Source organism: Eumetopias jubatus, unplaced genomic scaffold (genome assembly GCF_037043125.1).
Source record: "Eumetopias jubatus isolate StellerSeaLion01/CBP00866 unplaced genomic scaffold, mEumJub1_p1.0 scaffold_3, whole genome shotgun sequence".
Classification (NCBI taxonomy): Eukaryota; Metazoa; Chordata; class Mammalia; order Carnivora; family Otariidae; genus Eumetopias; species Eumetopias jubatus.
Window position 1 is genome coordinate 68,116,090 of NW_028274809.1, and position 9,642 is coordinate 68,125,731.

Here is a 9,642-nt window from a genome sequence, read left to right on the forward strand (position 1 = left end):
GAAAGAGTCAAAATGGAAACAAAACTAAAGGTGTCAGGCAATAAGAAGTCAATGGAGAGGAGCAGTGGCGTGGTTTAGGAGAACAGGTTACTGCTTGAAATACTTCCCACTAGCATTAAGCCCTTGAACGTGTGCATTGTAACGTCAAAACATTTGTATGGAGATCCTAGCCCTCATTGTGTATAGTCTGAGACAGAACCCCGGACTTGGGATCTAAATACTGAATTCTCTTCCTAGCTCTATCGCTGAACAGTGACTTGACCTTGGACAGATCCCTTAACCTTCTTGTTCCTGAATTTCTCATCTTTAAAATCCCTGGGAGTTGGGCTGTAGGAGCTCTAAGGCTCTTCCCTGCATTAGCCTTTGCTCTTCCATCCGCTCAAAACATGGTGAGGACTTAGAGCTTAGGTGCGTGGCCCGCTACCCATGCTACACATTTACTAACATTACGTATGGATGTCATGGGTTGCTCTGGTCACTCAGATTGTGGAGAAAATTGGCAAAATCTTGGTAAGAGAGTCCCCAACTGGGGCCTAAGCACATGACATCAGAGGTTACACACCTTTTGTAAAGTACCAGAGTGTGTTACACTCTGCTCTGCCGGCAAGATCCCTTTCTAATTCCTGAGTCAAGCCCCCTTCCACTCCTTGGCGCATCTGTCTCCTTGCACTGTTGCATATGACTTCGGTTAGCATGTGCAGGGGATGGACGGTCTGTGCAACTGAAATGCAAAGGTATAATTACAACCGAACAAGGGAATAATTTGGCCAGTAGTTTAGTATCTCAAGATCTCAAGAATGATCACCTTCAGCTAGACTAGTAGACCCAAATTGCCCTTTTTATTGCTTCACTAAAACACACCACTTTGCCCAGTTCATTTATTGACTTTTTCATCTCAAGCACAAATTCTTACCTAGGTAGTAGTTAAAGGTCCACAACACACTAATTGTAAAAGCAGAAGTGCCAAGTCAACAGAATTCCGAAACCACGGGAAATGCCTGTGAACTTGACAATTCTTGTGTAAATTAAGCCTGAAAATGATTTTCTTTTTTTTAAGAGGCTTTGGGTGTTCCTTGAAAAACTTTACCTCAGTTACAAGAGTGTGTATATCTATGGAAAATGAGGAAAGAACTTTGTGTCAGTTGCATAAAAGAGTAGGAAACACTGACGTTGCTTTTTGGGAAACAACAGAAAACTAGTTGCTGAGATTTGATTTAAATCACACCCTAAAAATATCACCCTCACTTCCAGAAGCATACATCATTTGCATAAATAATCTATCCCCCCTCCCCCCCCCACTACTTAGCTTTGCGACAAGCGAGCAAGAGTTAAACACAAGAGTAGTTTTTAGAGGAAACCTTATGACTAGCAATCAGTGCTAATAAGATTCTTTTCCTCTTGCAAGATTCACAGAAAGCCATAGATCCATGCAGAGCACATTCAAAGGCAAGGGACTAAGAGCTCCTCTCACAGGTTCATTATCATTCTCAGGTTATCCCAAGCCAAGTGAATCAGGAAAGCAAATGAATTAGTGAGAATTACGGAGCCTCTGTGGTCTGAACCCACTCCAAATCTCGGTGAAGATGAAAGGTAGACGCTGATGTCTTATGTCCCAAGGTTCTCGGGATGGGAGCCCCAGCGCCTAGCTGTTCCTCCAGAGCCTTGCAGAAATGTGCAGGCAGTTAATGTTGCCTAACGTCTTCTGACCGTGGGTTCAGCCATGTGGGAAAAGTTTTACGAGGCTGCAAAACCAAACCCCCTTTCACTCACAATTAATTACAGAAGACTTGCTCTAGCACCTAGTTGCCAATGAGTCCAGCATGGGCACTTTTCTTCTTATTTTGGTCACTTACTAATAATCAAAGATACCTGGGTAATGCTTTAGTATATGATGATACCAAATGGGATTTTTGAAGAAAAAAACCTATAAAATATTTAAAGTGCTAAAGTGTTAAGCTTCTTTGGAAGAGATGCTTTGAGCTGAGGAGGGGGAATTGAATTCAAACTACTGTCCTTGAAATTGCAGAAGTTCTTGTTGTGGTTTTAAAGGCTACTGGCAAATAGGGGTGGGCAGAATGGGGAGGGGGCGTGCATTTGTGCTTGTGGCGGAGATACAGTGATCCTTGGAGTATCCATGGAATTTAAACAAAACATGTAAAGGTTTGGGAGTAGCAGTTTGTTTTCATTAAATACTTGTTACTGCTAATTATATTTGATCATTATAAAGAATACAGTTTAATTAAAGAAACACGGTGGTTAGAAAAATATTTGATTTCCAAAGAAGAACAATTTATCTTTTCATTAGTAAGGAGGGAAAAAAGTAATTGTGACTGTATGTTTTTCAGCATGTTATTGGTTTTTATGGAGAGGTTTTATTCCATTCGTAGGGAAAAATGTTATTTTTGTTCCTAAAATTGTGGTGAACTACTAACATCATATCATGTTGTTTGCATGCACGCTTCAATTTATTTAACATAAGTAATTATTTTAAAAATGAGACATTTGGCAAATGATATAAAACAACATATTCTAACATCAATCTGAATCAACATATCTTCTTTCTCTTTGGAGAGAGTTTCCGTGTTAACTCTTTCAGTGAATGTTGAAATGTACTGTCGCATTAATGTTTTCCCTAACCAACATATGGTTTTCATTCTCATTTTGCAAGGTAATATTTCAGCAGGAGTCTGGAGGAAATTAATGGAAAATGAAGGCAGATAACTATCCTTGTAACTAAAGCCTAGTGTTCATGTTGCTTGTATATCATTGCATATAATAATTCTTTTAAGCAATCACAAAATTTAAAATTTTTGACTTGTAAAAATGTATCCTCTCTACATCAGCTTAGTTTGAGTGAACTCCCATGAGTTCCAGAAGTGTAATGGACCTGGGTACATCTTAATATAGTCTTAAGAAAAAGGACAATTCAAGTATCGTGTTTATGGTATGGAAGTGTAAGGGATGACTCAGACTTAGAACAAGAGAAATCCCTTCCTTTACAGTCTTCACACCAGAAACAGCATTGGAAAATAAGAACATTCAGAGTTTGGCACCATGTTTTTAAAGGAATGAATTTTTATCTTTCCATTTTAAACATATGCCTGTAAATTTTGGACAATATTTTGTTTGTAAAATCTTTGGGCAGTTTGCTGGTTTCAACCATTTTCTTTGTTGTTGTTATAATGCGCAAACAGTACTAAATGTACATAGTCATGTATTTGGATAATTATACTTTTTAAAACTTTTATTTTTTTATCTCATGGAGAAAGGTGAACCTAAAAATCATATTTAAAATATAGTGTAGATGTGTTTGAAGCTTCATAGCTATTTTTCATTCACATTATAATTTGAATGTTCCATTTCTCTTTGGCATATACACAAATTACATCGAACCCAAGCAAACATAAACTCCCAACGGGACCGGGTAGAAAAGAGACACCATCTCCTTGGTGCTTCTGTATGTCATTCTGCTCTTGTCGCTGCCCTTAGGATCTTCTACTCTTGTCACTAAATGCTTTCCAGTGAGAAGTTTTTCCTTTCTTTCTTACAAAACTAAAATAATTCGACACTTCTGGGTAGAGGAGGAAAACAAACTTCCAGCTTTTGATAAATTATATTAACGCGTATGAAAACCTGCACGTTCCAAAATTCTAAATCTGTAAGCAATTTTACACGGAAATCTGCTTTTACTAGATTTCTGAAGAAAGCACAAGAAAGCAATTGGAGCAGTTTGGTATACAGTGAACGGCTAGAGAGCAGGTTTCTGCATGCTTCCATCAAAGCAGAAACCCACCTTTGTTACTAGAACTATTACCCAGCACGCCATGGTTCGGCAGCAGCCTGCAGCAGTGGCGACGGCGAGCACTCCCGCCTTAGCACAGAGGCCGGCCTTGCCCTCGCGCTGCCCACAAATGACCAGGGAACTCCCAGAGGTACTCTTGAATTTCTGCATTCTCGTTTCTTCAGCCGTAAAATATCTGTCACTCACATCCCATTCTGGCCAAAGTGACACCTGCCAGTCTCAAGAACAAGGACAAATTATTGTTCGTCGGCCAACCGCGTCTCAGCAATGAGAGCAGAGCAATGGTAGGCACGGGCTTCTAAGGGTGTATTGTTAAACTCTGTAATTTGTTTTTGAGATGTTTCTTTCAAGGAGGTTAATTCTCAGCCTATTGTGGTTTAGCATTCTGAACTTGTGTTTTTGTGGTCCACTGTACATCGTAATGACACACTTAAGAATATTTACAAACAGGTGGCAAAATCTATATCGAATAGGCTTAGGTGGCACTGTGCAGGGCAATATGATGTTATTGTCATGAAAGACCCATGGCTTTGGTGATTGGAAGGCTCCTAGGATCCTTTTCGGGCCAAAATCCAAAAGCATTCCCTCAGACCCACAATTCTGAATCTAAGAGTTTTATGGTGTGTGTGTGTGTGTGCGTGTGTGTGTGTGTGAGAGAGAGAGAGAGAGAGAGAGAGAGAGAGAGAGAGAGAGAGATCTGTCATCATGTCATATGAAGTTATGCAACGTTCTATCCCTTGATGAAATGCAACATGACAGAATGTAATGTATCAAAAAATGTAAATAATATACTTTGCAGGATTAGATATCTGCTGTCAATTCCGATAGTAAGGATCTGAACTGAACTTACTGAGGCGGACAGAAGCTCACTGAACGCCAAACTGGCCGTGGTGTTTGAGAACCGGCACACACCACAGTTCACTGATTTCCCCAATTACTTTGGGGTAGTTTGGCACGTATAGAAATGTTCAACAAAAGTTCTCTTGTTGGACACTTCTGGGAAGTAATTTGATTGTTAATTACAAACGCTCAGGGTGATTGCTCTGCATAATTGTTTTACTCCTTCAGTACTCCATTAGAAGCTTATCTGCCTAAGGTTTATTTTTAGGTCTTTGAATTTTTAACATCTTCCTTATGTCACACTGATGCAACATGAGTGACCTCTCCAGATAAAATCCTTTTAACCAGCCAGGGTAATCCAGTGCCTCCTGTGAGAGGTAGAAGTGGGGAGACAGTATGACCACATGCATTTTATCTCCAATAGCATCTGTAATCACGGGACACACACACACACACACACACACACTTCAAAATTCTGTGCCTTTTGAGAAATAACTTCAGGTATATGCTCTAAATTGCTTGAAAGTCGTAGAGAGCAAAAGGCACATCTCAGAATTAAACCAAATGCATTCCACATACTATTTCTTTTTATTACCGAGCTATAGTCTTGACCCTTAACAAGAGACAACACAAAACAAGTCCACATTGCTTTAAAGGTAACTGGACAGAAGCTCATCTGATACTGCATCCCTGAGAATGGAACCTTTTATTTGCTGTCATAGTGATGACTTTTAATTGTCCTAATAAATAAGCTTTTAAAAAGCTTCTAAAATGTTCTCTAATAACATACTTTGGTCTTTAGCCATAGAAATGCAGAAATAATTAGAAGTGGCATTGTGTGTACACTGCCTTCTGGACTGGGCTGAAGGTGAAGGAGAAAGTCTCCTGCTCTCCTTGTCAGCTGCAAGGGTAATTACTGCTGGCTGAAATTACTCAACATTTGTTTATAAGCTCCCCAGAGCATGCTGTAAATAGATTGTCTGTTATAGTCCAATCACATTAAAACACTGCTCCTTGCAAACTGCTACCTCCTGTTTTCTGTAAGCTAGACAGAGAGAGCCTGCTGCTCACTTATTGAGCACCGAGCAGGGAAGAGCTATGTTTAATGTGATTGTTTTCATTAGATTCTTCTCTGTCCAAGATCACATTTGTTGTTTGCAGAGTCTGAATGCTAGTGGGGTCCATTACTTTCATTAGGACCCTTTTATTTGCTTTAGGGAGGATGGATATCTTTATTATGGGGATGCATATGTTCCAGTTTGGAAGGAAATTTAAAACAGTGCAGAAGAGTGACCACGTACATTTCTTTCCACACATGGGATTTGTTTATCTATATTGAGTTTTAGGAAGTTCATAGCACCTACTGGCTACACCAATTTGATTCCATTTAGCGTGTACTTATACAGTCCTCACTATATGCCTAACACTGGGCGACATACTATGAAGATAAAGATTTATTACTTTTAAAGAGACTAAAATATAGCTGGAGAAAAATGACTTGGATACATGATAAAGTTAAAGACTAATAAGATACGTGATGAAATATAGATTTGAAATACAACAAGCACCAACGTGAATACGTGAAGTATGCATATGGATGCTCAGCGAGTTTTTGTGTTTGGAGAGCAAATGGAATTTACTGTTTTGGAAAGGTAATAAGGCTTTATGAATTAAATTAATTGTGCCCCCTTCAAAAGGCACCAGAGACAACCCAGAGAGCAGTTAGCTCAGCTTTTTGGTGACCCTTGCTTCCAGTTTATTATTTCACGTGAGAGAGATTTGATTGGACCTTTAGGCTGGCTGGCCTAAAATGTCTTGAATACAGAAGAAAGCAGGAAATTAAAAGCAGCTCAACAGAAAGAACCTGGATATTCAATGAACCAAATCCTAAGATAGTCTAAATTTGCTCTCTAATTGATTAGTAAATAAGTTTAGCTATTTTGTTTTCATTCATCCTGGGGAAAGAACTGGAGTAATTCCTGAGTTGTTTCCATTTATGGTTGACCAAGATTTCTAAAATCTGGGTGATTATGTCTCCACAGCAGTCTCAAATTTTTTTTAAAAAAGTATTACAAACCTGTTTTGAAAAGGGAGGGATATTGGAAGACAAATATTGCAGAGAAGGGGTACTACTCAGTAAATGGCAGACATGGGAACAGGAAATGCAAATTGTAGAAATTCAGATTTGAGACACAAAAGGACTAGTTGTGAATTGGAAGAAAATCGGGTATAATCTTACTTTCCAGGAAATATTTAGCCTTTCCCTTCCTTTACATCATTCCAATTTTTTTCTCAGGGTAATTATTCTTTTTTTTTTTTTTTTTCATCTAGTCTGGAATTGGTAAGGGGCTTTAGAAAACTCTCATTTCTTCTTATGCACGCCAATGTCACTGGAAAGCCATACAAGTGATACAGACATTTGGGTACCAAAATGCTGATTCAATTAGATTTTACAGTAATTCCTGGAAGTACTGTATTCTAGACTTTAGTACAGGAAAGGGCATCAGATGCAGAGCAGATTTTGGGTAGGCACCAATATTGCCATGGAAAGCCAGCGATGTTTTACATAGAAAACTAAATGAGCATGGGGATGCCAGTGGTGTGTTCACTTCAGAATGTTTGGCTAAATTTATTTTCAAGAGAAAAGTAAAGCTAAATAAAATCGTTCTTTAGGGCTGGCACACATTGTCTTAAAATAGACTGAATCCATTTGTAATCTATATAACATTTTTATATGTTCCCCATTACTCACTTTATGCCATTAGGAAGCACTGAATCTTTAAAGAGAAACTTCCTACAGCTAAAAAAGACATTAAGGGGGAAAAATGCTGGGAGCCATAGTGACAGGTACAACTAAGCTTGTATCCTTCGGTTCCCTGGAAACCAGTCAAACACTATCTCATCTTGCAATGGTTGTGTCTGATCCTCTGCTTCAGACATCTTCCTAATAATGGCAACTGCAGAGGTGACTCTCTGCAAATAAGGGCTTGCAGCCACTGGGCATCCATCACATTTCTCCAGAGCAACATTAGACCACCCTAATGGGTACTCCCGTCTTCATTATGATATTAATTCTCTAAATTTCCAAAGTGATTTCATTTGTAATATGACAAAGGCTGGCTGCTCAGGAGACAAACTGTTTTCATCCCCCTCCTGCATGCTCACAAAGGCTTGCTCTCTTTAGTCTTTGGGGGAAAAGGAATTTGATCGCATCAGATCTCTGGTGATACACAGGCTGGCTAACGGCTACACCACCTGCCAGCACTTCGCGCCTGCCCATCCAGCCTGAAGCTTTCTAAAGCAGTGGTTGCTCAGTGGAACATGGATGTTGGTTTGGAAACAAACGATGTGGACAGAAAACAGCGGCCGAATAAAAAACTCGGCATGGAAGCTGAGTGGGATTTGAGGGGAACAGTGGGGTCACAGAGAGGCTGGAAACAGAATCTAGTGCAATAGGGCTGGTCTGGGAGATGCTAGCAAACGTCGTGCTTTTTCTCCCTCGTACACTGGAGCCTTTGTTGTGGCTACAAATTCCAAGACTGCCAACTATGTACAACCTCCAAAATATGGTCATTCATTTTTCTTTCAATATTCTAGCCTCTATGGACTTTAATTCAATCTACCCACATCAAAATTAGCTTATCTTCTGCAATGTTTACTAGATATAAAATCTAACACTTACTAAAAAATCCTGTCTTGATCAATACTGAGGATTTTCTACTCACCAATGATCATTGTTTCTAACTAAATTAGCATCGTGGATAGAATGTCTGACTTGAGAGACCCAGTGCTAAATTTTTAAGAGGTCCAACATTGGTCAAAATACTGAAGTGGATGAAAATTTTCTCTGCTTTCCCTTCCCATGCCTTCTACTAGGAGCTTCTTGCTCTTACTTCTTGCTTCACTGCTGACACTCTGTTTAAAAAAGAATTCTTATTAGAATAGTCTAAAATAGGTTATTATTTTTGAGTAAGGTATAAAGAAATCAGTAGTTCACTGTTACTGAAGATCCTAGTACCTCTAATTGGAGGTGGTACATTTTAGTGGGAAGCATCAGCAAAAGCTGAGTTTGATTCCACTAGTGAATTTTACAATCTTGTGAAAGTGAATGAAAAACATTACCTGGCTTCTAGTTCTTCAGTTTCAAAGTGGAGGAACTGGGCCTTGCGTTCGACCCTGGAGCTGCCCATGCAACCCAGCTATGGTCAATCCCACTGTGTTCTTTGACATTGCCCTGGATGGCAAGCCTTTGGACTGGGTCTCCTTTAGCTGTTTGCAAAGTTCCGAAGACAGTGGAAAGCTTTCCTGCTCTGAGCCCTGGGGAGAAAGGATTTGATTATCAAGTTTCCCACTTTCACAGAATCATTCTGGGATTTCTGTGCCGGCATGGTGACTTCACCCGCCATCATGGCACTGTTGGCAGGTCCATCTATGGGGAGAAATCTGATGATGTGAATTTCATCCTGAAGCACATGGGTCCTGGCATCTTGTCAATGGCAAATGCTGGATCCAAAACAAATGGGTTCGTTTTTCATCTGCACTGCTGAGACTGAATGGTTGGATAGCAAGCACATGGTCTTTGGAAAGGTGAAAGAGGACATGAATATTGTTCAAGCCATGGAGCGCTTTGGGTTCAGGTATGGCAAGACCAGCAAGAAGATCACCATAGCTGACTGTGGACAAATCTAATATATTTTTCTTGTATTGTACCTTAGCTACCATATCATTCCTTCTGTAGCTCAGGCGAGGACGCCATCTGCTTAAAATAGCCTATAATCTTTGTGCTGTTGCTGGAGTTCTATGGGTTTTATACTTTCTTTACTCCCCTCCAAGTCTAGCTGGATTGCAGAGTTAATTTTCTGATTATGAAATAAAAACTAAACAAAAAAATAAAGTGAAGGAACTGGATTATAGACTCCACGTTTTAATTTTTTTATTATTTCATATTATATTTATATTAATATTTTTAGCATTATCTTATATCTAATTTTTTGTCTGTA

At 39.4% G+C, this 9,642-nt stretch overlaps 1 pseudogene; it reads left to right on the forward strand.

Annotated features, from left to right (window-relative positions):
- The first annotated feature begins 8,843 nt into the window (after window positions 1–8,843).
- LOC114216538 (peptidyl-prolyl cis-trans isomerase A pseudogene) lies at window positions 8,844–9,331 on the forward strand (annotated as a pseudogene).
- The last annotated feature ends 311 nt before the right edge of the window (window positions 9,332–9,642 follow it).